Source organism: Triturus cristatus, chromosome 2_1 (assembly GCF_964204655.1).
Source record: "Triturus cristatus chromosome 2_1, aTriCri1.1, whole genome shotgun sequence".
NCBI classification, from domain to species: Eukaryota; Metazoa; Chordata; class Amphibia; order Caudata; family Salamandridae; genus Triturus; species Triturus cristatus.
The window spans coordinates 271,650,230-271,677,773 of NC_140581.1; the positions used below are offsets into that span (position 1 = coordinate 271,650,230).

Here is a 27,544-nt window from a genome sequence, read left to right on the forward strand (position 1 = left end):
GATAGCGCTGCATCCCTGTGGCACACCGTTGCTTCTTCCTGTGCTTCTGTCGCGTTCCTGCGCTTCTGGCACATTCCTGTGCGCCTCCGTCGCATTCCCGTGCGCTCACCTTCGCGCCTCCGTCAGACCTTGCGGTACTTGCCTTGCTGCCTCTTCTCCCTTGCGCTGCGAGCCGTCGGTCTCCTGTGGCTGCTGGACTTCTTTGGATTGCTGTAGGCTTGTTGGTTTCTTAGTGCTGCAGTACCACCAGTGGCCACTGGGTGGCAGTGTTGCTTTTGTTTGGCTTCAGCAGCAACCTTCTGTACTGCCAGAACTCTATCCCTTGTTTTCCTTTTCTCAATTTCCCCAGGCTCCGGTAGAGTGCAGAGGGCTGGAGTGGGGCTGGAGCCAGGCAGACCAGTGAAGGGCAGGACCGGAGCTGGGCAGCAGGTAAGTCTCTTCATTCATTTTGTTTGTATGCTTAAGTTTATTGAGAGGCATGGGGGGGCTCAGGCATGGCCAGTAAGCTGCACAGAGGGCAACACAGCACCGCTCCGCTGTCACGCTGGGTTTTCCTTCCTCTTCGGAACTCCTAGGGGCATGGTGACAGGTAGTGCCATCGCGCACTCAGTTTGAGGTTAACTTTCGGCGGCGCTGGCCGCATGCTACTTGTGGGAGCACTGCTGGGGGTCCCGCATGCTGCTATGGCCGGCGGCGGCCATTCTTTACTTCTTGACATCGCCCTCCCTGCTCGCGGCAGTTTCTTGCGGCAGGGGGGGGGGTGGGGTGTGTCGGCACACTTGTGGTCATGCGGGGTAGGCACCCGCTGGTAGTGCCTTTATATCCTTTTGTTGTGTGCGTCGCGGGCCAGACAGGTCTCGCGCTCCTTCGCGGGTGGGCTCCGCTTTACCCTCAGCTCGTTCCTCCCCCGCAGCAGGTCGCGTCGCTTCCCCGACCGCGCGGGGGGGCTGCTGGTGCCGCTTCTTGTTGTCCGTCGCGGGTGGGCTCCGCTTGATACTTCTGCTCGTCCCGCCCCCGCAGCAGGTCTCATATCGTCACGGACCGCGCGGGGGGGGGGGCGCTGGTGGCGCTTTGCTATCGCGGCGGGGTAGGCTCCCGTCCGCTTCAATTGGTCCGGCGCTCCAGGGCTCACCTTATGCCCGGCAGGGCTTTTCACGCGGGTGGGCTCCGCTTTTACTTGCAGTTGGCGGGCCTCCTTCTTTCCGCGGGTGGGCACCGCGTGTTACTCGCCACTTGCCGGGTCGCAGCCGATGCGGGTGGGCACCGCTCGGCTCGCCATTGCTTCCGGGCACCTCTCGGCACAGCGGCAGGGTCGGGGTGGGCACCCGGCCTCCGCCTGCAGAACGACGGCGTCGCGGCCGATGCGGGTGGGCTCCGCACGGTCGGCACTTCTCCTGGGCGCTACTCGGCACCGCGGCAGGTCGGGGTGGGCACCCGACTGCCACGCTTCCTCCCTGGGGCACAGCGTCGCCTACCAGTCTTCGTGGCGGTGCGGGGTGGGCACCCGGTCACCGCAGGGCCTGCTGCGGGCTCCGCTCGCCTGGCTGGCTTCTCGGCGCGTGGCGCCTTCACCCGGGGGGGTGTGCTCACCGGGCAGTCCTCTTTCCCCCTCAACCATCGAAGCTGCGCCGATCGGGGCTTGCACACGCGGGGTAGATTACCCGCCTCGTCGCCAGTGTAATGATGGGCCCTAGGCCCACATGCTAGGTGAAGGAGGACACAGGACACATAGTTGGGGATAGTGGGAATGGCCTCGAGCACGTGCGCTCGGCCCCTTTTATTGACAGCGTCACCTGACACAGTGACGTCTGTGGTGGGTGGGTGTACAGTGTAATACAGCAGGTCGGAGCACTAGAACGTGTCCATGCTTGGACACTACACTCTTCACAGGACCAGCCGGCTTCTTCACGCACACGCTAGCCACGGGTAGTCTGAGCTGTCACGGGCGCGGACAGAGCGAGGAGGCCTCTCCTGGGCCCTGAGGCAGCCCCTCCCTTCGCCCGCGGCTCTGAGCAGTACCCGCCCCCGTGCGGTCCACGTGCAGCTTAAGGCCGGGGCGCTCCAGTTCCGGCCGGTTCTGGCGCATCTCATTCTCAGCTGCGGGGACGGATAGGCGGGGCCAGAAAACAAACAAACAAACGCCGCCGCCGGGTCCTCGCTCGCAGCGGTTAGGGGGCGTGAGTTGTGACGGGTCGCGCTCGCGCTGTTGGATGGTCCTCGAGAACAGCAGAGCTCACGTAGCGCCCGTACGCAGAAAGACGACCCTAGGAAGCCCCGGCAAAAGCCAGGTCAGGGCTACTTCACCTCTCCAACCTCTGTTTCTGCACGCTGGAAGAACGTACGCAATAGCTAATTATGGCACGGCGACTGCAGGCTTGTTCTCAAATTAGATTTAAGGGGGTGTAACTGTAAACAGCTACACTGCTCCCGAAGGCTGCTCTGGGATCATACTAAGTTTGAAATGTTTTATTATTTTTGGAGCAACATATCTTGCAACATTTACATTTCAACTCGCATAAAGTTTTGTAATTTACCCAAACAAGGTCCACATTCTACATAGCACGTTTCCAGTAATGAAAAAGTAACAATATATTTAAAAAAAACACAAAATGCCACAATGTAAAATATTCAGTAAGCGTCCCACAGGCATAGGAACAGTTATCCGGAGGGTCCTTGACAAAGTGACCAGCCCACTCGCTGGCTGTGTTGTTAGTTAGGCGGATTTATGAAGCATGGCTGCCCCAACATCGCGGCGTCCCAGCGCTAGCAGGGAGGGGGTTCAGAGCGAAAAAGTGGAAGAAAAAAAGACCGGTTTTAATCAACTTCCGCGGTCCCTATCTTGGTAGAACACGCATCTACAGGCGATAAGGCTGACATCCAAACGTGCAGTGTGGAGGGGAATGTGTGTTCAGAGCTCACCCTACCCCAGTGAAGGCTAGTAATTGCTGATTGGGTGTTATCTACCTATCGTGACCTCCATTCACACGAACAAGTGCGAGTACTCGGACACCGACAGTGATAATAAGCTTCCTTTTTGGCTACACGACACGTTCATTCAATCTATGCGTGCTACCACTGCCATCTGGATTGTTGTGTCATACCAAATACATGCCCCTTATTCAAGGGGGCACAAGCGAAGACCACTCATTGAAGCTCTCGGGGCCTCCTGTTCCTCACTTAGGTAAAGATCAGCGGTTTCTATAGAACTCGACAAGACCTATGCCCCCAACACTAGGCCAAGGCTAGAAGGTAGACCCCCCCCCCCTGCCGAATTTGCTTGGCCAAATGGGGACTAAAATACTTTTGGGTTTAACGGTCCAGATTTGCAGAATTAACTGGTTCCAAACTGAAAGACCACCTGATGCAACTGTCCTACTTGTTCTTTCCTTCTTATTTGAAACTTAACACCACATGCACCAGATAAAAGTAGTAGTCGACTGCTGCATTAAAATGGTATTTGTTTCGTAGTATGCTTGTTAGATTTAGAATATCTGTATTACATGATGCATAGTCGTGTGTTTGGTTTTCTGCCGCTGGTTGGGCCTTCCAGTACAAATTGGGTTGGTTACCAAAGGCTCTATCACTCTTTCTGTATTATAAGTACAAGAAGTGTAAGCATAGTTGGTGTTTTGTTTCTGATAATTAGATGTTTTATAAGCTTGTTAGTTGTGACTGTATAAGGTTAGGCGTTTCTCAACATTGTGACACTGGTGATCATGTCTTTGAGATACAAGCTAAGTGTTTTCTACATACTCGTATTACATACCAAACAACTGTTAACCTTTAGATGGCAGGGTCCTTTTTTGTAGCCAAAACTTAAAATCACTTTATTGTGCAGGTTTACAAACCGTATTAAGGTTCTTGAATTTGGGCTTGGGGTTGAAATCCCCAGGCAATGGGCCCCAACAGTTCCCACACGTTCTGTGCTAATTCCAATTCGATGTTAAATTATTCACAGTTAAAATGCATTTAGCTTTTATGGTTTTGTATTAAAGAGGTCTTTTCTATTTAACTAACTTTCACATCATTCATGCACATGGATGGAACACTTAACCAGTCTTCCGCTTCACAGAGGTCTATTTATCAAAAGAAGTCCGGTTCAATGTGGCGGAAATACTTGTGTGATTCGTACAGCTCAAAGCTGCTTGCCTGTGCAGAACACTATAACATGTTGTGCTCCAACAACTTGTTGGCCAACTGTCCTAATTGTGCTGACAGTTTAGGTCACTGCAGTCTACCCCCAGATATGCGGCGGAGGTTTTGAAGAACAGGATTTGCGTAGTCCTCAATTCACACCTAACTTTCATCAGTCATTAGTTTCTAGCTAAAAATTATAACACTTTCTTCAAACCCAAACCACTCTCAGTGGACCTTTCACATGCCAGAGGTGCCATAGAAGGGTACTCATGGGGGCCACCGTCAAAGTAGATATTTGCTCCACTACAGCCAAATTAGTGGTCATTGCCACTATCCGAAGAGGCAACAAAACAATTACAACCTCCTTATAGAGGTTCCTTGACTGTCTCTCTAGAAAATTCTTGACCTATTTGGTGACTGCAGCTCCAACCTCAAGCCTACACAACTATAGCTTGTACCTCCACACTAATGCATGTAATACCCCCAGCGATACTAATCTATAGCAACAAATGCTTGAGTGATCACAGCATTCATTTAAAAGTCTTGCAACTCTATTTCCCAATCTTGTATCTTCTTGCAAAATAATGACTTTGATAAAGTAAACAGGAAACCTTCCCGCACAAAGAGTGCTATACGATATTTCAACCACTCATAAGTGGGAATCGTATGGTTTGACAGTCTGATTCCAGTTAATTTGTCAGACCACCCCCAAATACCTTGCTATAAACTCGAGTTTCTGGTCACCTAAAAAATGACAATGCTGGCTAGATGGACAAAAGCATTCATATTATCAACCTAGAAGTGCATGTCTCAGAAAATCTACCCCAACATCTAACAATCGGAAGGACATTTCCTTACATCTCATTATAATGAGACCACGTCTAAAAACAGACAAACTTAAACGATCCTTCTCAGGAATGGCACCCAAAATATGGAACACGCTGCCCCCTGAAACCAGACTGAATGCCTCTACCGCATCTTTCAAAAAAGAAGTTAAAGCGTTTCTCATGGCAACATTTACATGAGCACAATCTATTCAGTCCCCGAGTTCTTTAGATCCTGTTATAATATCCATTACTATGTTTAAGCCTCCTACGCTATTTGCACGAAATGTTGTTTTATACAAGTGTTACCTGCACATTTGTTTGTTTAACTAACAGTTGGTTGTAATGTAAAGCGCTCTGATATCCGCAAGGATCTTGTTCGCGCTCTATAAAACTTTCAAATAAATAAAATAAATAAACATCCTCTGCGCATAAAAATAAAGAAGACCAAGAAAGGATTACAAACGGCATCAAAATCCCCCAAAATATAAAATGAAAACCGACACTCAGGGGAAAAAAAAAGAAAAGAAGCATATTTTTAAGTTAAGACCACCTCAAAAAGACTAAACAGCTTTAGCTATAAGCCAACCCCAAAACACCTTTTTTTGAGAACGGTCATATAGGTGACCAATCCTCCTACTTTCATGACCATTAACCCTGATAGCAAATGGGAGGTATTGCCTACATCTGGTTCTGAGTCGACTGACTGCACCATCACTGTATAGAAAATCCCATAATAATTAGACATTTAAAGAGATACTATTTAGCAGGTCTTGATGAGCTTATGTTAAATTACTCCTCGAAGCCCATTGTTGCCACATTTGCAAAATATTTAACAATCTATATGGTACCTTATGGAACAAACCTAATTAAACCTTTTTCTAGCTCAAGGTCAGCTACCACATTATACCTCAAATCTAAACAAGTCATATCTTCTAGAAGAAAAACCTCAGCAGACTTTGAAGACCTAAACAGTGACCATCCAGTGTCGGGTCTACCTTTCCAGCAAAGGAACTGTAGAGTTATTAGACGCTACACTCCGTTTGGAAGTGATTATCAGGAAACAGTACACAGGCGGCCATGCCTCTGATAAATAAAGATGAACTGGGTATTCTCAATAATTGTAATGAGAAATGTGTTACGCAGATAACAGAGGGATGTTTTATTTTCGAGTAAAATGCAATAACAAGCAACAGTTAAAACACAAACACCCTATATCTATGGAATGGGCCATGCTATTATATCAGTTCAAGCAGCTAACCCCGGGAACAGACTCAACAGATGGTTTACCCACACCGTCAACCCGGCACACACAGTCACAGACCCTCCCTAACCAATCTCCCGAAATACCAACCACATGACCGTATGGCCAGCCCCAGTATCAGGTATACTGTTGCAGCTCTAGGTCGAACCACATATGATAGGCAACCGTGAGTCACAGAGGAGCCTCCCCCATACGGCGTTACATACCTTGGCAAGAGTAACTGGGGATGTCCTTCCACTCCCGTCCCCCAGGTTATACCCCTGTTCCACCCCAGTTCATGTGCCATATCTGGAACCTGAGACAACAGGGTATACGCAATACGATATATCTATACGTTACGCATGCTCCCCGTTGACGTACCACCAGTATACACAGATGAACGGTACCACCATTGGATGTACAATTGACTTAACTCTGCGAAACTTTGTATAATGTACACTGTGTGAAATATGAAAATTGTAATAAAAATAAGTTTAAAAAAAAAAAAAAAAAAAAAAACAAGCAACAGTTAAAAGTTAAAGCAATCCACGTACGTACTATCGTTCATTTGGTTTTTACACCACCGGTCGTTATCAAACCCTGGGTATATCCTCCAGCTGGAACGTAATCCTGACCTCCTTTCACAGTATGAGAATTCATAGAACAAGGCAAACTCTGGGTCACGATACATTACCTGAATTAAAATCGGATTGTTAGAAGTAGAGTACATGTCCTATTCGAATGCTTCATGTCAGGGAAAGCTGCCCATGTGTTGAATAAGGGTCTGGAGATCTTCACTGCTGCCTTCCTATCAATTCACTTTCACTGTTGATCATTTAATTATATCCCGAAACAGTTCCTCGTTTGAAGATACCAACTGTAGTCTTTGCTTTTACGAGAGCACTGCTGGTGCGATGGATATGCCAAAAGCCTTGACCAATTTCTTAACTAAGCCTGTGGGTACCATTCGGAAGGCTTGCTCATTGTAGCACTGATGCATTTTCATAGAAAATGTAAAACTATATGGTTGTCAGACAGCTCAAAATTTACTGTCATATGACTTAATTGCAGCTGCATAAATTATGTGTGTTTTGTATCTGCTGAAGTGTGGGCAGCCGACAAAGACCAGAAAATGGATTCCGTTAAAGGGCTTGGCTATCGTTTGATATGCTGTAATCAAGTTTGGGCAGACTGTGGTTTTAAGCCAGAACCTTACGAATTTGAAAAATACAATGAACGTTAAATTGCAATATTGGCCTGGGCAGTAAAATCTTTTTGAGTGCAGTAGTCACATTTTAAGGCACCCAAGAACATGCTATCACATCTGGAAATATCTTGTAATAGGCATAACATTATTATAAGCTACACATAAACACAATTCCAAGCAGAGGCTTGCTCTCTCCTGATTATGGTCTGTTAGGACACAGACACTGAAGAACCATGTTTGTGGTAAGAAAACACCCCATTTAATGCACTAGCTAAAGAATGTTGAATATCTAAAAACCTTAAGTGAATAGTGATATTCACACTAAATTCAATATTCATTCATTCATTGGAGCACACACCCCACCTGTCCACCCTAGCTGTAATGCAAGCTCGCTTTTTGGCCAACTTGTACCTTTGCATGGATGCAAATTGACCCTCTATTCATGTTAAAATTCCCCTTAGTCTTTTCTAAAATATGCTTTTACTGAGTCCCAAACTAGTTTCCACTACCACACTCCATTAACTGCTCTCAAATGTGTTGTAATTCACCACGCACTTCTTTATCTAGCCCAAGGGCCCCTTAAAGCCCCCAAAAGCTTCCCCATCGAATATAAAATGTTCCTGTTTATGCTAGCTGCAGCAACACAACCGTGTCTCTTTCACAGCAGCACACGCGATGGCAGCCAACAGCACAACATACTACTAAAATCAGTGACCTCCGACTGACTCCTAAGTGCACCCATAGCACACTCAAGAGCACAGTGCTGCACTACATCCACAACAGCACACCCCTCTCACATTCAGCATTACAACAACATACCTATACCGCCTAACAGCACTATGCCCCTACTACTTGGATACACAGGACCACGCTACAGACAAAGCAGCGCAGCATCTGTCAAAGCAGTCTTTCTGCCCTACACAACCTCGGCAGTGTACCCATACCTGTGATGACCCAGCAGCCTACCTTCAGAGAAGGTATGACAGCCTCTGCAGATACACATTCACTGAGGGTGAACACAGCTCCCACCGCGCTCCCCAATGCTGCGTCAAGACAGTTGCTTGGAACAGCTTCAAGAGCAGCAGGCTATGGCCCACACTAGACGCGGCTCAGTAATCCTTGCCTTCACAAGAGGCAATGCTCTGGGCTAGAAGGCCCCTTAAATTACCCATAAGCAGTAGTGGCCACATCAACGCTATATATCCCAACTATGACTTCAGCTTACTCTAGCTCCTGTGAGTGGTGCAGCCATGCTGCATTGCACAAAGATAAAACTGGCTTGCAAGTCATGGTATAAGTCTGCCTTTGCTACGGTCCTAGGTAAAAATGCATGGCAAAAAAACATAGATTTTATCTTTATGGCTGTTTGTACTGAGATGAGGGCAAATTTAGAGTGTGTACATCACCCTTGATTCTACTTTCAATTCTGTAAAAGGCAAGAAAAAACACTTGTAAGACGGCCCTACATTGTTTCCTTACTGTTTCATGGGCAAGTGTAACAATGTGTGTATTTACAAACTTTGATTATTTTTGTGTACAGCTGTTACCAGTTTTTGTTACAGGAAGCCGAATACATTTTAGTAAACACCTTGAGTAAATGTGCAGTTGAAACGGCATGTGCAAATGAAACATATGTGATTTTTATTTTTATTTTTGTTTTCAAGGTCCTTTTAGAAAGATGCTTATTCTGAAACAGAACAACTCTGTACAACAGTCCTAAAATTAGCACGGCAGAGCTTCAGAGAGTTTAGAACTCTATTTTAGGTAAGCTGCTCTCCAGACAGCTCTCCTGTTGAAAATCATCCTAGGAACCTGTGAGGGAAACACAGCGATAAGTGGTTGACCACTATATGCTACCTTACATGTCTATCAGTGTACATAGAGGTAGACAGATTGTTCCAGGCAGAGATGCCTTGGGGTTGTTATCGCGTAGAGAAACAGGCGTAGATTGTTACAGGTAAAGCTAGCCTCGGATTGTTACAGATCGAGAGCGCTAAAATTGTTAAAAGTAGACGTCTTATCTTTTAAACGGAAATCCATGATCAGAGTTGACAGAGGTAGCTTAGTATGCAACTGGTTGAAATAACCTTAGATTGTTCTGGGTATGGTTAGGCTAAGATTACCCCAGGTATACATAGCGTAGGACTGTCACAAGGAAAAACAGCCCAGGGTTGTTATAGGTAACAAGAGATTGAAATTGTTACAGGATAAATAAGCCCCGAGTTAGATTAAGATTGGCACAGACATAAGATTGTTACAGGTAGAGGCAGGCATCGTGTGAACCAATTAAAACAGCCTGAGATTGCTGCAAGGGAAGGAGATAGACACTTAAATAGTGGGCCTAGATTTAAAGGGACACAGATGGAGATAACCTGAGTCTCACCAGCCAGAAGCCTGTTCCCAGGCAGAAATAGCTTGGCACTGAGAGAGACAGGCAATCCTGCTTTCTTCCGATGATGCAGAAGAGAGTTCGCCATGGTGCGGTTTACAGGTGACACACTGCAGACTTGCTCTTGTTACATCAGCTATGGTTGTTAACCTGGTGTCCTAACTACCTTTGAACACCTAATAGCTGCAGAAGTGGGGGGGGGGGGTAGGGGGGAGATGTGTAGGGCTCACTGCAGGCTCTGCATTCAGCGGGAAACACAGTTCCTGCTGAAAACAACCCAAAGGCCTGGAACAGCCCTCAGTAGGATGTCATCGAGGGTAAAGCTGCAGCCCAGGTGAGGTGAGAGATACGAGTAGGTGGGTAATGGGCATAGTGGTTGTTCTGTTATTGCCCTTCGTGCACAACTCCACGTGCAGCTAGAGGCCGACTGCTCTGGCTGATTCCATTCGCTGCTTGTGTCTGTGCTGTCGGCGACTGCAGTGCTTCTGCTGGAATCCCAGCATGCATTGGTGCTGAGGTAATCATAAAGGGCACTCCTGTCTTCCCCCACAGTGTGTCAGCTGATAACCCCGCAGTGACATGTTGTGATAGTGGGAGGGAGAACCCAATGGAATGTGTTCTCCCACTCCACGGCTGTCCTCATTCCTCCCTTCAACGAAAAAGCAAAATCCTCCTTTCAGTTCCTTTTTCCGGGTTCTTAACTCCTGTCAGCCTAGTAGAGAAAAGATGCAGCGAAGGAAACACATTATTTTACTATAACCCAGCATCGACGTTCATTGGACCCGGTCATGCTTTTTAGGTCTTGCTGAGGCAGCGCATGCATTGCTGTGCGATACATTTAGTGTATGAGTTTTCAAAGTGCTGCCACAGGCTTTTGGTGGCCTAAAGCTTGCCTGCACGCGTGCAGCCGCCATCTGCCTTTCTGTCATGGTTTATTAAGCCTTCCAGCGCGTGAATCATGCTCCTCCACCCCCTTGCTGTCTGCTCTCACTACCCCCCTCTCTTCTCCCCACCTCCCTCCTCGTTGGCTTGCTATTCTTAACTTCGGAAGCATCTGAGGTGAATTCTTCAAGGAGCAATTCACTTCCGACTAAGCCAATGCCGCCTCAGATAGGAGACATTTTCTGGTGCTTGTTTATCTATCCCTCGACTAGACCCTCCCCTCTGTTGCTTTTTGCCTTAGTTCCCCCCCCCACCCCCCCTCCCGAGCTGTTGCTTATTTCTTTAGTCTGCTCCTGCCCGTATCATTTTATGGAGAGGCATTGACTTCACTCATTTTCAGTCTGTGGCGCCTATTTCATTTGAAAATCTTACGAGCTGCTTTTTCTGTCACCTCCAATGTCAACTTCTAATAAAAAGAAAAAAGGTTCCTGGGTGCGGTAGAACTGAAAAATAAATAGATCATGTGAGACCACAACGCTTTTAACTTATTTGTTAACCCTGTTGAATGCACGGGTTGTTTATATAATTGACACACTTCATGCACTAAATGTGCTTGCTTCTGCTTCTGTTAGTTGTGTTAATCTGCAGGCAGATTGTTAAAAGAAACTGTGGTGGTCTTTGCACTTGCAATTTACAATGAGACTCCGCACATTAAGACATGTTTTCTGTCAGTTGCCTCATGGCTAAGGAACGCCTAATTTTCATAGTGTCTCGTCAGAATACAGACCGGAGCGGACTACATTATATGTATTTGGAGAACAGCTACAAACTCTCTCTAGAAACAAAATGACACATAGTAAAACTGTTTGCAGAAAGATTCACCGCGACGTGACTCAGGGCCTGCTTTTAAGGCACTGTTTCTGGCGAGCGGTAAATGATCTTGCAGCAAACATCGGCCTTTTATCACCAGTTAAAATTAAAAATAATTTCAAGGATTATAAAAGGAGTATATTGGATGACAGTGACCCACAATCTGCAGTTTTGTGAAGCTCACAGTGACAGATGCAAGATACAAAGCGCTGTGTAAAATACATAACATTCCAATAATCATGTGTTATTTTTAAGGGCATTGTTTAAATGTAAATTAGTGACTGAAAGCGGCTAGACTGCTTTATTTTAAGAAACACATGATGCTGTGTTTGCCAAATGACGCTTAGTCGAAACTGTTTATTTTTCCTTTCAGTGTTTATATTAGGGTATGCAATATTGAAAAACTAGCCAGCCTTATAAACCAAATTATGACATTTTCAACAGATGGATACGAAAACAATAGTGGACTATAAAATGGAGAAAACTCAGCTGACTGCACACCGTCTCGCGCTTCTGTTTTGCTGGTAGAGCTGGACTCACAGACGCTCTCTCTCGCAGACGCTCTCTCTCGCAGACTCGCCCGCGGCCACCAAAAGCTTCCCTCACGGCCACCAAAAGCTTCCCTCACGGCCACCAAAAGCTTCCCTCACGGCCACCAAAAGCTTCACTCAACACCACATCAGTATCACTCCGCATCGCCTTTGCAATAGTACACCACCACATCATCATCACTCAGCAAGACCCAAGTATCATCTCACCACCACCACATCATCCACCACAGCCTGTTCTTGGAATCTGCCATCTGTTGATTCTCCCTTAGCGTCTGGCCGCTGCTAGTGGTATAATACAGGTACTAGTTCACAACCTTCACACTCCAATTGTCTATGCCCCTCAAAACAAAACTTTAACAAGCATTGCAAGAATAAAACGAAAAATGAGGACATTTTTTATTCTACATACATTTTTTATATGGTCGTTCGGTTGGACATAATGCCTTCTTGGTCATATATAAGGTAACAAAAATGCTTCTGGCCGTTTTCTATTACAACTTTTCAGCATGCTGCACAGCAGCCACACTTCTCAACAGCAAACCTTAAACACATTGGCAAAGTCAATAGCTCTGCCTAAACACTTAAAAGTCCCCAAAGGCGAGACCTATTGGCTATCCCAATGCTTGTTACTGCTTGGACGGTTATCTACAAATCAACCTATCCCCTTGACCACCCCCTGCATCAAACCCACCTGCTACTGATGGCAGTCCTCCCGCATGTGTGTAATTAATATCAAAAGCACTTATTGAGGACTGGAAGAGAATCTACAAGAAACACCGCTAAGCTGCCATTGAAAGAAATCTACATCACTCAGTGCCTGCAACAGCGCTTTAAGTGGGATGAAATAGATGTGTGTGGGGGGGATTTATGACAGGGGCGTGGCATAAGAAGCGTATCCAAGAGGTGTAATCTCTGTAATTAAGGGCATGTCTTAAACTAGGCCTGGGCGTGAAATTCCGATCCGCTTGCGAAGTTTTCCCCACTCAGCGCTCTATGTAGAGTGCAGAGTTCACAAAAAAATCTGCCTCTGCAGGCTGCGTGTTTTGGTGCAGAACAAAGTGAAGAGTCGACATGGCACACATCCATCTGTGCCATGCCTACGACCCACTGCCCTGGCATAGATCAGTCACCCTCTAGCTGGGTGCACTATACCAGTGGTGAGTGTACAGGTGCATGTGCCCTGTACCCCTACACTGTCTAAGTACATTCTTAGACATTGTAAGTGCAGTGCTGCCATTAAGAGTATATGGTGATTGGAGGCTGTCATTACCTACTCCACAGCACCATAATGGCTACACTGAAAAGTTTGGTATCAAACTTCTCAGCACATTAAACCCACACTGATGTCAGTGTGGGATGTAATGAAAAATGCACACAGATGCCCCCTGAAAACTAACCTACCACTAGTGTCTAGGTGGAGTGGCTGCTTTCAGCTGCCACCACCAGACATGTTTCTGCACCCCTGGGTCTGGAGCCTGCTGCTCTCTGGGGCCTGAAACAATGCACATCCTGGGACGAGGTGCCACGCCTTCTCCCCGAGAGTGGGCAGGGTTCATGAAGGGGAAGCTTCAAAGGCTTCCCGCCTTTGTGAGCTTTCCTAGGACACTTGCTGCTTTCAGCAACTGGTCCCCACTGGTTCTAACCCCGACTTTGGGTGGGAGGGGGGGGGGGGGGGGGGGGGGGGGGGAACAAGTGAGGCAGATAGGAGTGCCCACCTCTGCCAACTCCACTTCCATGGGGGAGGCGAGGTGAAGCGTAACTCTGTCCCTGCCATCTTGCAGATAGATGGGGGGGGGGGGGGGGGGGGGGGACTCAGCCAACCAGAGTCAGGCTCATAATAGGGGGTGTACCTACCCCAGGTAAGGGACTCATTGGTCCCTACCTTTTACCTACCTCTAATGTCCCTAAATCTAGTATTTAGGGGCACCCCTGTACCTTGCTTCCTCAGACAAGAACCTGCAATAAGAAAAGGACTGAACAGCCGTGCCGAAGCTAACAAAAGGAAGACGCCCACTGACTTGGCCCCAGACCTACCGACCTGTCTCCACCCGAACCTGCTCCTGCGAAATCCCGGTGTGTCCTGCAGCTATCAACCTCGAAAACCCCGGAGGAACTGCCTGCCTTCTACCACACAGACTTTGTTTCCTGTTTATACCTAATTTGTCCATCTGCAACCTCTGGCTCTGGACACCGCAAATCTGCCCCACTCAGCACCCGCAGTCCACGGCCTGAGCTCGAGTGGGCAAACACCACGAGGATGTCTCCCCTTCGACCCCTGACCCAAGATCCGGCGACACCTGCAGCCTAAATCCGGAAGGTCCTCCCAACCCCGACCAGGAGCTGGTAAGAAGACCCGACCACAAAAGGCACCCCTGAACCCGACTCCCCACAGCCTTAGGTGGCCAAACCAATGGTACCTAACCAACCCCTAACTTCCCAACTTACCTCTCGAAGTGGTGGTCACACCCAGAAGACCTTCGTCCCTAAGCCTGCAGTGCCTTTACAAACCAGAGGTTTCCCATTGCAAACAGGGCTCCTGATGTCGAAACAGCACCCTGCCGCCCTAGTGCCGCTGAGGGTGCACCTTTGGTGCAATTTGTTTCCCCATTTGCCCTGAGCTAAATTCCAGGAGCTTTGCATCCACAAGCAGCCACCAACCAGAGGCCCCGATCCCCCCATTGGATAACATTGGCCCTCAGCACCCGGCCGCCCTAGGGCCGCTGAGGGTGTAACTAGAGTGCATACTTGACTTCCCCCCCCCCCCCGTGTCTACCCCCAGAACCTCAATTCCCACTAGCAAATGCTTACCTCAAAACCGATAACACTATTTTCCTCCAACAGGATAACATTGACTGTTTTTCTGTGAAACGTTTCTAAGTGTGGAGTTTGAAAACCTAAAGAAATTCTTCAAAATTGTACTGTTTAACAAAAATGATTTTACATACCCGTTTACAGAAAAATGTCCCAGAGTAGTATCCATGTATACTACTCTGTGTAAGGAAAGTAATCTCAAACGTAACTCACCTGTAATCTGAAAATACCATATAAAGTATATGTACTGTATTCTGAAAAGCATTGCATTATCAGTAACACTACTGTAAACAAATCAAAGTACATTTGCAATCCAAACTGTGTTACAATCTGTATATTTACTGCAAATTATTTATTGCTTACCTGTGCCAGGCTTGCTTGGTTCTAGAAAATAAAATAACTAAAAGAATATTTTTATACAAAAACAATTGGTCTGAATTTGTCTTTGAGTGTGTGAATTCACTGCTGACCGAGTACGTACAACAAATGCTTAACACTGTCCTCTGATACTGCCTTACTGCTCGACCACACTACCACAAATAGAGAGTGAGGTGCTATCTATCTTTACCTCTGCCTACCTTTGGGGTTCCACTGGACCCTGTGCACACTATACCTCACTTTGGTATATTATATACAGAGCCAGCTTTCTACAACAACCTCCCGGCGAGATTTCAAGTGTACCATGACAGCGTCCCTCTTATGCCTCACTCATTCTTCACTCATTTCTGATGCTTCATTCCTGCTTGTTAACTGAGACAGAAACTTCCAAAATAGCCAGAGCATGTGTGAAATTTAAAAATGCTGGAAAATCTGAGGGGAAATATGAAATTTGTAGGGATAAATTAAATCTACTATTTCCTGCAGAAAAATGTGACAAACGGATTATGTACTGCACCTGTTTATAAGGCTATTTATTGGCTGGAGTAATTTAGCATGACTTTAATATGCACGCAATTCAGATATTTCCACAGCACTAAAACAAGAAGCACCATCTCCTGTTTTTGCTTTGGTTATACTACATGACGTTTGTTTAACCCTTCCAGTGCGGCACAGGGAGGTGTTTTAAATTCTTGTTTTTATGCAGCTTGCTTGAGCAGTCTATGGTGATTGCATGTTAGGACAATTAAACAAGGCCCACTGCTGTATGTTCATAGGATCACAGCCATGGGGTGAAAGCGAATACGTGTAATCTGCTTTTTTATGTAAAAAATCTATGACACAGACCCTCATCACCAGCCGGCTTGACTACTGCAATGCACTCTATGCTGGCACCATCACTTCAATGAACTCATACAAAGACTCCAGACTGCTGCAGCCAGACTGATTCTCAACCTGCCCAAGAGGACACACATCACCCAGCACCTAAAAGACCTCCACTGGCTCGCCGTCCAGATGAGATGCCATTTCAAGCTCCTAACTGACACCTACAAAGCCCTCCACAACCTTGGAACTGCCTACATAAACCACCACGTGATCTCCCACCAACCTACCAGAAACCTCTGCTCCGCACACCTTGCCCAGACACTACGTATCCACTCCTTAGGACTCTCCTTCTCCCACATCCCCACCAAAGCCTGAAACACCCTCCACCTCTGCAATGCACCCTCGCTGGCCCACTTCAGGAAGGAACTCAAGACCGGGCTTTTCAACTGATATCTGCAGCACCGTACCTGAATACCCCCAGGGTGATTAGCCATGTTATAAACATACTGCTTGATTGATATGATATTAGCTGAATTAATGAAAAGAAACCTAAGTATCAGAAACATATATTCTGCTTATTTGTGGAATAAATAAAATTAATCAGAGGGAGAAAAGATTAGGAAATGCAAGCCTTTTCGGGCACCATATGATCAATACACATGATTGCCGATGGTTCAAGAACAAGCACTGGCAAAGCTAATAGGTCTTGTCTATGCAAGAGCTATTGGCTTTCTCAATGTGTTTTAGCCATGTTGCACAGCAGCATAGCTGTTGTGTGGCCTGGCTAAAAATTAAGGGGGGCACTATGAGGCAGCCAGCCCTGGCTGCGTCACAGCACTTTTTTCCCCAGGTGGGAGGGACAGGTGCTACGGGCAGTCAACTACAAGGAAGGGGATGGGGCAAGCAACACTGGGTTGAAGGCGACTGGGGAGGGAGACAGGGGGACTTGAAGAAGAACAAGCATTGGCATAGCCAATAGGTCTCGCCTTTGGGACCTTTCAAGTGTTTAGCCACGCAACAGTTGATGTTGTTGCATCAAGGATATTGTGCTGGATAACTAAACACTTATAAGGTCCCAAAGGCGAGACCTATTGGCTATGCCAATTCTTGTTTCACAGTCTCATCATTCAAGAACTAAAGCATTTTCAATGTTATAACAACGAAGCCATAGCTGTTGCTTATTTGTCTTATGTAACAAACAACCATTGATAAAGCGAATAGCCCTGACTTGTTGTAGGTGTAAAGTTACTTGTTATATATATATATATATATATATATATGTATATAACATTATATGTGGAGGCAGTGACACAAGCAGCAAAATACCAGTTGGGCGGCGCACTATGCTAAGCACAGATTTTGAGCTCATGTATTGTAAGCCACGCCCTTAATTACATCAGCCACACCCCTTTAAGAGACCCCTCTCCTCCCCACCCCCAGTTTTTCCATCCCATTTAAAGCTGTGGGTAGGTCTTAGTTTAGGTGTACGTTTATTGCTGTGTGATATGTTTTTATAAATTAACTGGAAACTCACATAATGGTCATTGCTTTGATTTGCTCGCAAAAATATGTTACTTGAAGTGTTAACACTCGACAATAGAATGTCACTCATGGGCAGACTGAAAGCATAGCAATGTCATACATAAGCGACCTGAAACCTTGGCAGCTATTGTCCTGCCATATTTACTTTCCCGCCAGAGTGTGAACGGCTGGACTGCAACTGCGAGACCTTCGAAGACCTGGCCAGGACCCCAAGACCAACATAAAAAGTCCCCACATTACCAGACGCCTGCATGGGTGGAGAGAGGCCCCAGGCGGAAAGGAAGGAGGTAACATGGCATGTAATTATTACACGGCGCCTAATGTTTCTTCAATGTCCAAGTGCGCCGTCCACTCGCCTGTCAAGAAAGCTGCGGATGCTCCTCAGCTTCTACATCGAGTGTCTGGGCCGGCTGGAGAAAGAGTTCATTCTCACTGCGAAGCCCCGGTCACTGCAAGCGCGGGATTGTGGACTGAGCGACCGAGAGGAGAAGCTCTTACCCCGCGATAACATTTCTGATATTCGGACTCGAACTGAGTAGGTGTGGGGTGCACGATGCTAAGACAAATGGAACTTCAGCCATTAAGTCACGGCACCAGCAAACGTTCCCCCCACGTGGTATGTATTTGCCTGTTTTTTCAAAATTAAACAAGGAGGCACATTCAGCAGCTAACCAGGCACGGTTTAGAAGGGAAACAAGAGCGCGTGCCTCGCGCTAACAGTTTAAAAAAAAAAAAAGCAACGGGTGAAAGAGGAGGATACCTGAATGGTAGGGGAGACGAGTGCAGGCTGCAGCAGTAGGGACGTCAGAGGGGGAGAGCGAGGCGGAGGGGTGCATGGTTGGGGAAACAGAGAAATAAGTCGGGTGCCAGGAGGAGGGAGTGATTTAGGACGAGGAAGAGGTTGTGAGAGAGAGGGGTAGCAGGAGGTGAGCCCGCGTGCGCTTGGGGGGGGTAGGGGGGAGGAGTAGTCTTCACTTTTCAAGCACCGCACTCGTGCTTGTGGTGCGCCGCTGCTCGCTCCCGCAAGGTGGATGCCGCCACAAGCACTGCTTGAAAAGTGAAGACCGATGGCTAAAGGCCCTCCTAGAGCAGCGCATGCGTGCTGCCTAAGCGAGACCTAAAAAGCAGGAGGGGGACGAGGCAAGTAACTACAGCAGGGCATGCAACGACAGAGCGAGATGGGGTGAGGGCAAGGATGGCTTGCAGACAAGCTACAAGCAAAAATAAAATGTTCCTCAGTGAAAGCGTGAGCAGTGGAAGGACACCGCACTGGAAAAGGAAGCAGCACTTGGGACATGGTCCTGGGAAAAGACCAACAGAAAAAGGGGAAATGAAACTGGCATATGTGGACCAAAAAAAGCATGGAGATGAGTGACTATGAAGCCAACCAATCGTAGGCAACGGCAGGCTCTAAGCTCCCTTTTTGTAAATGAACGGTCTTGCACGCAACAGCAAAAGTACTGCATCAGAGGAGACCTAAAAAAAAAATTTTTAAACGTGGAATGGTGGCAGGGGGCTGTTCTGCTACCTGATGGTTCACTTTTAGAAATCCCTGCTTTGCTAACCTCTCCTCCTCTTAAAACACATTTATAGTTTGCTGTCTACCATGATACCTGGGGGCAGAGTCTCCAACAGTACAAGCCACTGTGAGAACACCTCCATTCAGGGACCCAGCTTTAAGGAGCTAGCGGGTGACTGGCTTCTCAGCACACCTTTTGGTGCATGTCACAGGCTTTCTTCATCTATTACAATTTTGCATCTCTAGATTTATACTTGTGTTATCTAACTTTAATTTTGTTCTCGAGGAGTAGACTATGGCATGCATAGAAGACCCCTATCAGGAGCAAGAATCTTGTTTAAATAGCTCAATGTAAGAGACCACCAGGAGTTAGGTCTTGGTCACACCTGTAACCCAAAGTGAATCCCTACCTCGCATGCCACAAGAATGAGCTGGCAAACCTCATCACTGCATCAAACCTTCCTCCAGCTCTGGTGCCATGTTTAGACACACCACACCGTTTTTGGTTTTTCTCTTTCTATTCGCCCTCCAGTGTATCGTGTAATGCTCTGTAGAACCAGCAATGGGTTGTCCAATCTGGATAAAGCTAGCTGTGGCTAGAAATCCCTGGTAGTGTTGAGCCAGGATACACCCCAGGACCAAGCTGCCTAAGCTGATGATCCTTCAGACTAGAAGGTCTCTGCACCAAATTAGACACACAAGTCACACATTAGTCCTTTAACACACGTATCTTGGAGTCAAAGGCTGAGGACAAGCGTGGAAGCAGACCACACATGTACACCTCCACAAAGCCACCACTACTCACACAGAAGGCGGGCCTGAGACTGCAGCAGACGGGGAGAAGCAGAAACCAGTCAGCTGGCCTCCATTCTCCTGAACATGGAAGACCCTGATGCCAAAACTTTACAATAGGGCTTGAGATAGGCCTTGTTTCGGTACCATACTGATAACACCCTGGTATACTCATGCCCAGAATCATGGGTCTTCTACCCACCCCACCCCCAAAAGTGCACAATTTTGTTTTTATTAAATGATGTTAACATTAATGACATTGAGCCCAGTCTGATCTTAGAAAACGTTCATTCGAATGGACTATTTGGGGCTCAGAAACTTCTGTTTCTTTAGTCAGAAATGGATGCCAGCATTACAGAGCGGAAAAAAGGTCCTTTCCAAGCCATCAGAGAACGACTAGGTTTTATAAAAATAGACAAGAAGGTGGGCGGCAGCAGCAGTTTTGAAAAGCTCTAAATAAGTCAGCAGCACTCGTGCAACCACTTCTCAGCATGAGCTCTGCACAAACCTTTTGTAACCACTCTTGCAAGAGTGAAAGGCTCAGTTGCTCTCCTTGGAATTTTAAGTGCGATGAGCTAGTTGCGAGCAATTTAAATAGGCGGGTGCAAACATGAAAACAACTATCTTGCCAGCTGGAAATTCGCCTTCAGGAACCCGTGACTATGATAAAACAGAGTTCTGTGCTCTGATAATATGGTGACTTAAGCATTAGATTAATTAAGGTAGACATTCGAACAAATGGAATAACATACATGATACATTTTTCAACTAAACACTGAACTACCGGGTTTTATATGGTAATGTATTCAGAGCCTTAAATATTAATTGAGGTTTGCAAAACTTAGAATATTAATCATGGCTGTGTTGGGCAGTTCCTATAGAAGAACCAACTTACCATCTCTCCTACATTCACCCAGCACCGACCCCTGCTGCACAATACCGCGACATACGGGACCAGACTACAGACAAGCCAGCACCACACAACCCCTCAGTGACAAGTCTGTGGGGCCCCGCTGTTGGACCCAACTTTCGAACTATTCTACTATGAAGGGAGGTTGACCCCGCCTGCATAGTGAACAGAGCTACCAAAGCAACAAATAAAAAGCAATGTTTGATTGATTTTAGAAACAAGCATTTTCAATGCAACAAGTCTCGCATTTGCGAGAGTCTAAGCTATTGGCATTATAAATGACAATGCCTTTTATTTATGTGTTTTTAAAACCAACACACATATAAAAGGCATTGTTATTTATAATGCCAATAGCTCAAACTCTCGCAAATGCGAGACCACTTTAATGGTGGCCGAGCCTCTTTCTTTAGACGCGGCTTGCCGAATTCAGGTTACAGTGAGCAGCATCTAAAGAATGGGGCGCGGCCAACATTTAAGTGATAGCGCGGTATGGGGTGCTTTCACCCAAAAATAAATAAACAAATGTTCTGTAGCCCAGCCACTAAAGTTAAAGCTGACTGCGCTGGAAAATTAAATAAGCTACAGCAGACGTCCTGAAAAAGAAATCAAAAATAAGCACAGCAGCTATAGTTTAAACGGACCGCGCTGCAAATTAAATAAACAAGCGAGGCCGCTATAGTTAAAGCGGACCCGCAGCCATTACTATTAAAAATATAAAAGCAGGCGGCATGCTGCCTTGCAGGAAAGCACATCGTGGGCGGAATAGTTGAAGACCATTAAAGAAAATAGTGCTCACAGAGTAGATAAAGCAGACGGTAAGACAACAAAAGTAAAAAGTCCAGTCCTTATGGGATGTTACAAATGCAGACAAGGCGGTACTAAGGAGGGACTACTAAGCCTATTTGTCAATCAAAAGCAACAATTTCGAAAGGACAGTAAGAGGAGCCAATTGAAAAGATGGGCGGGAAATGGACAGAGCTTTTATTCCATACCTCAGTACAGCATGCCTTGCAGATCAGAGCATGCCCTACGCAGGCTTGGCCTAAAAATGGACCTGTATTTTTAGTAATAGTTATATAACGGCTCGTTCCAAGCGACATTTCTAGTATTCTCTCTTTAAGAAAGGTAACTAATCTCTGCAAGCCCAAAGGTACATCTAGTGACCCAAAATGTTCTGGAATCTGAGCCAGATGCAACCTTTTAAAGCAGCCAATTGCCACCAAATGCAGCCTAACTGCTTCTTTCCCCCCTGTGTGGCTTAAGAGGAGATCTTGCAGCATGATCTTCCTACCTCCCTGAATGTTTGGAGGATCCTACTCTTTCCTTCAGCATGACCTCAGTCTTTTGCAGAACAAATACCTTTTAAACATATTGATGGATGTAAAAAAAAAAAATGCACGCTAAGTAAATTAGTCTGTAGTACATATACAAACACGCTCATACTTAGGGGCTGCCATTATAGGACCAAGAATTTTTAAAAAGCTATATTTTAAAAATTACCAACATGCTGCTGAATTTGCATAATATGAGTATGAATAAGTATCAATAATAAAATATCAGTTTCAATAATAAAATATCAGTATTTGGGCATATCCTACCTCCCCTTAAGTAAAGTAAAAAAAAAAAAAAAAAAGACAATGGGTTCAAATAGCTGGTGAAACAGGCTCTTTGCTTTGGTGAAGCGTAGAAACTTAAAACTGGTTATCGAACTATATCCAACCACAGGGCTTTAGTGTGTGCTCTGAAGGTCATGGCCCCATGTGACTGTCTGTGGCTTCCTATTGTTTTCACAGAACGACGCTGTCATGTTCTCATGTTTTTGTTGTCCATTAGACCCATGTGTAAGACAATCCAATCAGCTGAAGGACTTATCTGTGATGTCACTGAAAGAAGGAATGGCTGGTTACTTATCAGTACTCTTCATTATCTGAAGTCGATACCCCCCTCTGGATGGGAGTGTTGGGACACCTAGACTGTGGCTGACTCAGAGTAACGAAGAGTACTGGTAAGGAACCGGCCAGTACCACTTTCATATTGTGCTCACACTGAAATTGCTGCGACACAAGAGCATCCCATAAACGGCATACTAAGATTCCAGGTTTTGAATGCGGTGACTATGGTTTGGAACTGTGCCTGGCTGAGATGGAGCTGGGTAGCTCCCATTTCTGAACCTTACTGGAACATCACAGTGGTCGGCGTGGTCTTTATTATACCACAACAATTTTGACAACGGTTAATCCTGCTAGGCATCTGGCCGTGCTCAGGGATTGTAGATACACCCAAAAGAAACCTACGCGAGTGCAGGAGTTGTGCGTGTGTGTGTTGGTTGTGCGCCGACGAAGACAGGAACGTCTAAAGTATCAAGTACAGCTTCATGCTCTGCACCATGATCCAGGAGCATACGGTATCGGGGGCAGTCAAGAGGAGAGACCGAACTGTAAATCGGGTAATGGCTGCTCCTGAGAGCTTGGGGACAGTAAGGACGTCATGAGGCAGATACTGTGCACCATGTTCTTGCCAACCACCTCGTCTGTCTTCCCCGTCACAGTCATTACCTTGTGAGCTAATACCCAAGCACGTAATTGGCTTCTAATGAAATACTTCAAAGCAAGAGATGTATCAAAATGTAATCCACTCAAAAAGAGCAATCGTGATTAACGTCATCAATGATTTTCTACTGAACGCAACACAAATTCCAAAAGCCAAATACCTATTTCTCCACCACCAACCTACATGCCACGATTAATAAAGGAGTAGGGAGATGCCCAAGTTGTGGCATTGGAATTTTCTGTCATTAAAGTGCCGCCCAAGGAGTTGCCATACTCGTTGACTTCACCTGCACTACACTGGGTAGCGCTTCTCCTTGAGCATCAGAAGTTGAAATGATGGCTAATTTTAACCAACAACTTAAGGTAGCACCTGAAGGCTTTAGACCCCGACCGGCCTGCCCAATGTTAAAAATAAAGCATGTGATTTTCTAAATGACACAGTTCAAGTCAAGTAGATCATCAAAACCCTTTTTACATCCAAAGAGCTTGCGCCTCATCTGAGACTGGTAATAAACACATTACCCGTAAAATCTGATCCTTGGAACAGTGAAATGATGATGAGACTGTAGGAAGGCATTATGGCCCTGATGAAGAATCACTTTATCAGGGAAAAACTCTACATGGCTGTATTTTATGTAGAGAGCCCAGTGGGTTTCTGCTTGTTGGGATGGAAAAATCCTACACGTGGTGATGTGCGTATACCCCTGCCCTGAGTGTCCCCAACTGCAATGATGTCTGGATCCCTGGTGCTGATTTTTGTTGTCATGGGTGAACATGCACCATGATCTAGGCCTGTCTCGCAGTCTGTGATCTGTTCGGATGGGAGGGGCACCCAAAATACTACTCATTGTGGTGAAGGGCTACTGCCTTTGTCAGCACGAGTGCAGTGGTGGCAGCACACCGTGTAGCGGTCAATAGAAGTGAACAGGCCTTTTTTCTTGTGTCACTGGAGTGAGGCTTACAGGCTCACTCACGTAACGTTCTTATGCTGTGTGCTTAACTCACCCATGGCCTACATTGGGTTAGTATTGAAGTGCACTTAGATTAAATACATGCACTAGGTGTATGTGTGCCTGTGAATGGTACAATAAATGGAAGCTGTAGTGCTGTGCATGTGTGTTATGTGCAAACCTTTGACCCAGTCCTGAGGCGGAAGCCGGGAGCTGGAGGTACTCGAAAGTTTTTAAAAACTGTTAACTCTCACTATTCTCTGCTTTGTGTGGTGTCACTGTTTTCTGTGTTTTAAAGAGTACAAACACTCACCTAAGCGCCTCATTGCTTCAACGCACAGCTGCCCTTGAGCTGACACGCCCATCTCGCGCTTCTCAGCTGCCGCCAATCTCCCAGGCGTGCGCGCTGACTCCGCCCCCTTCAGGCCACGCCCCCTGCTGGCGATACTTAAACCGCTGACTTCCAGCGGCAACGATCAAACCTTTGACCCAGTCCTGAGGCGGAAGCCGGGAGCTGGAGGTACTCGAAAGTTTTTAAAAACTGTTAACTCTCACTATTCTCTGCTTTGTGTGGTGTCACTGTTTTCTGTGTTTTAAAGAGTACAAACACTCACCTAAGCGCCTCATTGCTTCAACGCACAGCTGCCCTTGAGCTGACACGCCCATCTCGCGCTTCTCAGCTGCCGCCAATCTCCCAGGCGTGCGCGCTGACTCCGCCCCCTTCAGGCCACGCCCCCTGCTGGCGATACTTAAACCGCTGACTTCCAGCGGCAACGATCAAACCTTTGACCCAGTCCTGAGGCGGAAGCCGGGAGCTGGAGGTACTCGAAAGTTTTTAAAAACTGTTAACTCTCACTATTCTCTGCTTTATGTGGTGTCACTGTTTTCTGTGTTTTAAAGAGTACAAACACTCACCTAAGCGCCTCATTGCTTCAACGCACAGCTGCCCTTGAGCTGACACGCCCATCTCGCGCTTCTCAGCTGCCGCCAATCTCCCAGGCGTGCGCGCTGACTCCGCCCCCTTCAGGCCACGCCCCCTGCTGGCGATACTTAAACCGCTGACTTCCAGCGGCAACGATCAAACCTTTGACCCAGTCCTGAGGCGGAAGCCGGGAGCTGGAGGTACTCGAAAGTTTTTAAAAACTGTTAACTCTCACTATTCTCTGCTTTGTGTGGTGTCACTGTTTTCTGTGTTTTAAAGAGTACAAACACTCACCTAAGCGCCTCATTGCTTCAACGCACAGCTGCCCTTGAGCTGACACGCCCATCTCGCGCTTCTCAGCTGCCGCCAATCTCCCAGGCGTGCGCGCTGACTCCGCCCCCTTCAGGCCACGCCCCCTGCTGGCGATACTTAAACCGCTGACTTCCAGCGGCAACGATCAAACCTTTGACCCAGTCCTGAGGCGGAAGCCGGGAGCTGGAGGTACTCGAAAGTTTTTAAAAACTGTTAACTCTCACTATTCTCTGCTTTGTGTGGTGTCACTGTTTTCTGTGTTTTAAAGAGTACAAACACTCACCTAAGCGCCTCATTGCTTCAACGCACAGCTGCCCTTGAGCTGACACGCCCATCTCGCGCTTCTCAGCTGCCGCCAATCTCCCAGGCGTGCGCGCTGACTCCGCCCCCTTCAGGCCACGCCCCCTGCTGGCGATACTTAAACCGCTGACTTCCAGCGGCAACGATCAAACCTTTGACCCAGTCCTGAGGCGGAAGCCGGGAGCTGGAGGTACTCGAAAGTTTTTAAAAACTGTTAACTCTCACTATTCTCTGCTTTGTGTGGTGTCACTGTTTTCTGTGTTTTAAAGAGTACAAACACTCACCTAAGCGCCTCATTGCTTCAACGCACAGCTGCCCTTGAGCTGACACGCCCATCTCGCGCTTCTCAGCTGCCGTCAATCTCCCAGGCGTGCGCGCTGACTCCGCCCCCTTCAGGCCACGCCCCCTGCTGGCGATACTTAAACCGCTGACTTCCAGCGGCAACGATCAAACCTTTGACCCAGTCCTGAGGCGGAAGCCGGGAGCTGGAGGTACTCGAAAGTTTTTAAAAACTGTTAACTCTCACTATTCTCTGCTTTATGTGGTGTCACTGTTTTCTGTGTTTTAAAGAGTACAAACACTCACCTAAGCGCCTCATTGCTTCAACGCACAGCTGCCCTTGAGCTGACACGCCCATCTCGCGCTTCTCAGCTGCCGCCAATCTCCCAGGCGTGCGCGCTGACTCCGCCCCCTTCAGGCCACGCCCCCTGCTGGCGATACTTAAACCGCTGACTTCCAGCGGCAACGATCAAACCTTTGACCCAGTCCTGAGGCGGTAGCCGGGAGCTGGAGGTACTCGAAAGTTTTTAAAAACTGTTAACTCTCACTATTCTCTGCTTTGTGTGGTGTCACTGTTTTCTGTGTTTTAAAGAGTACAAACACTCACCTAAGCGCCTCATTGCTTCAACGCACAGCTGCCCTTGAGCTGACACGCCCATCTCGCGCTTCTCAGCTGCCGCCAATCTCCCAGGCGTGCGCGCTGACTCCGCCCCCTTCAGGCCACGCCCCCTGCTGGCGATACTTAAACCACTGACTTCCAGCGGCAACGATCAAACCTTTGACCCAGTCCTGAGGCGGAAGCCGGGAGCTGGAGGTACTCGAAAGTTTTTAAAAACTGTTAACTCTCACTATTCTCTGCTTTGTGTGGTGTCACTGTTTTCTGTGTTTTAAAGAGTACAAACACTCACCTAAGCGCCTCATTGCTTCAACGCACAGCTGCCCTTGAGCTGACACGCCCATCTCGCGCTTCTCAGCTGCCGCCAATCTCCCAGGCGTGCGCGCTGACTCCGCCCCCTTCAGGCCACGCCCCCTGCTGGCGATACTTAAACCGCTGACTTCCAGCGGCAACGATCAAACCTTTGACCCAGTCCTGAGGCGGAAGCCGGGAGCTGGAGGTACTCGAAAGTTTTTAAAAACTGTTAACTCTCACTATTCTCTGCTTTATGTGGTGTCACTGTTTTCTGTGTTTTAAAGAGTACAAACACTCACCTAAGCGCCTCATTGCTTCAACGCACAGCTGCCCTTGAGCTGACACGCCCATCTCGCGCTTCTCAGCTGCCGCCAATCTCCCAGGCGTGCGCGCTGACTCCGCCCCCTTCAGGCCACGCCCCCTGCTGGCGATACTTAAACCG

At 47.2% G+C, this 27,544-nt stretch overlaps 1 protein-coding gene and 1 long non-coding RNA gene across 6 annotated transcripts in view; one reads left to right on the forward strand and one right to left on the reverse strand.

The window, feature by feature from the left end:
- The window catches only part of RANBP3L (RAN binding protein 3 like), a 154,635-nt gene that overhangs the window by 117,045 nt on the left and 10,046 nt on the right, over positions 1–27,544 (reverse strand). The window lies entirely within an intron of this gene.
- LOC146864091 (uncharacterized) overlaps positions 351–27,544 on the forward strand; it is a 466,081-nt gene continuing 438,887 nt past the window's right edge. The window contains exon 1 of one of the 2 annotated variants that reach the window (XR_014970049.1): positions 351–429. This is a non-coding gene — a long non-coding RNA (uncharacterized LOC146864091). The remainder of the gene's footprint in view (positions 430–27,544) is intronic. The other variant, XR_014970051.1, reaches the window with a different exon arrangement.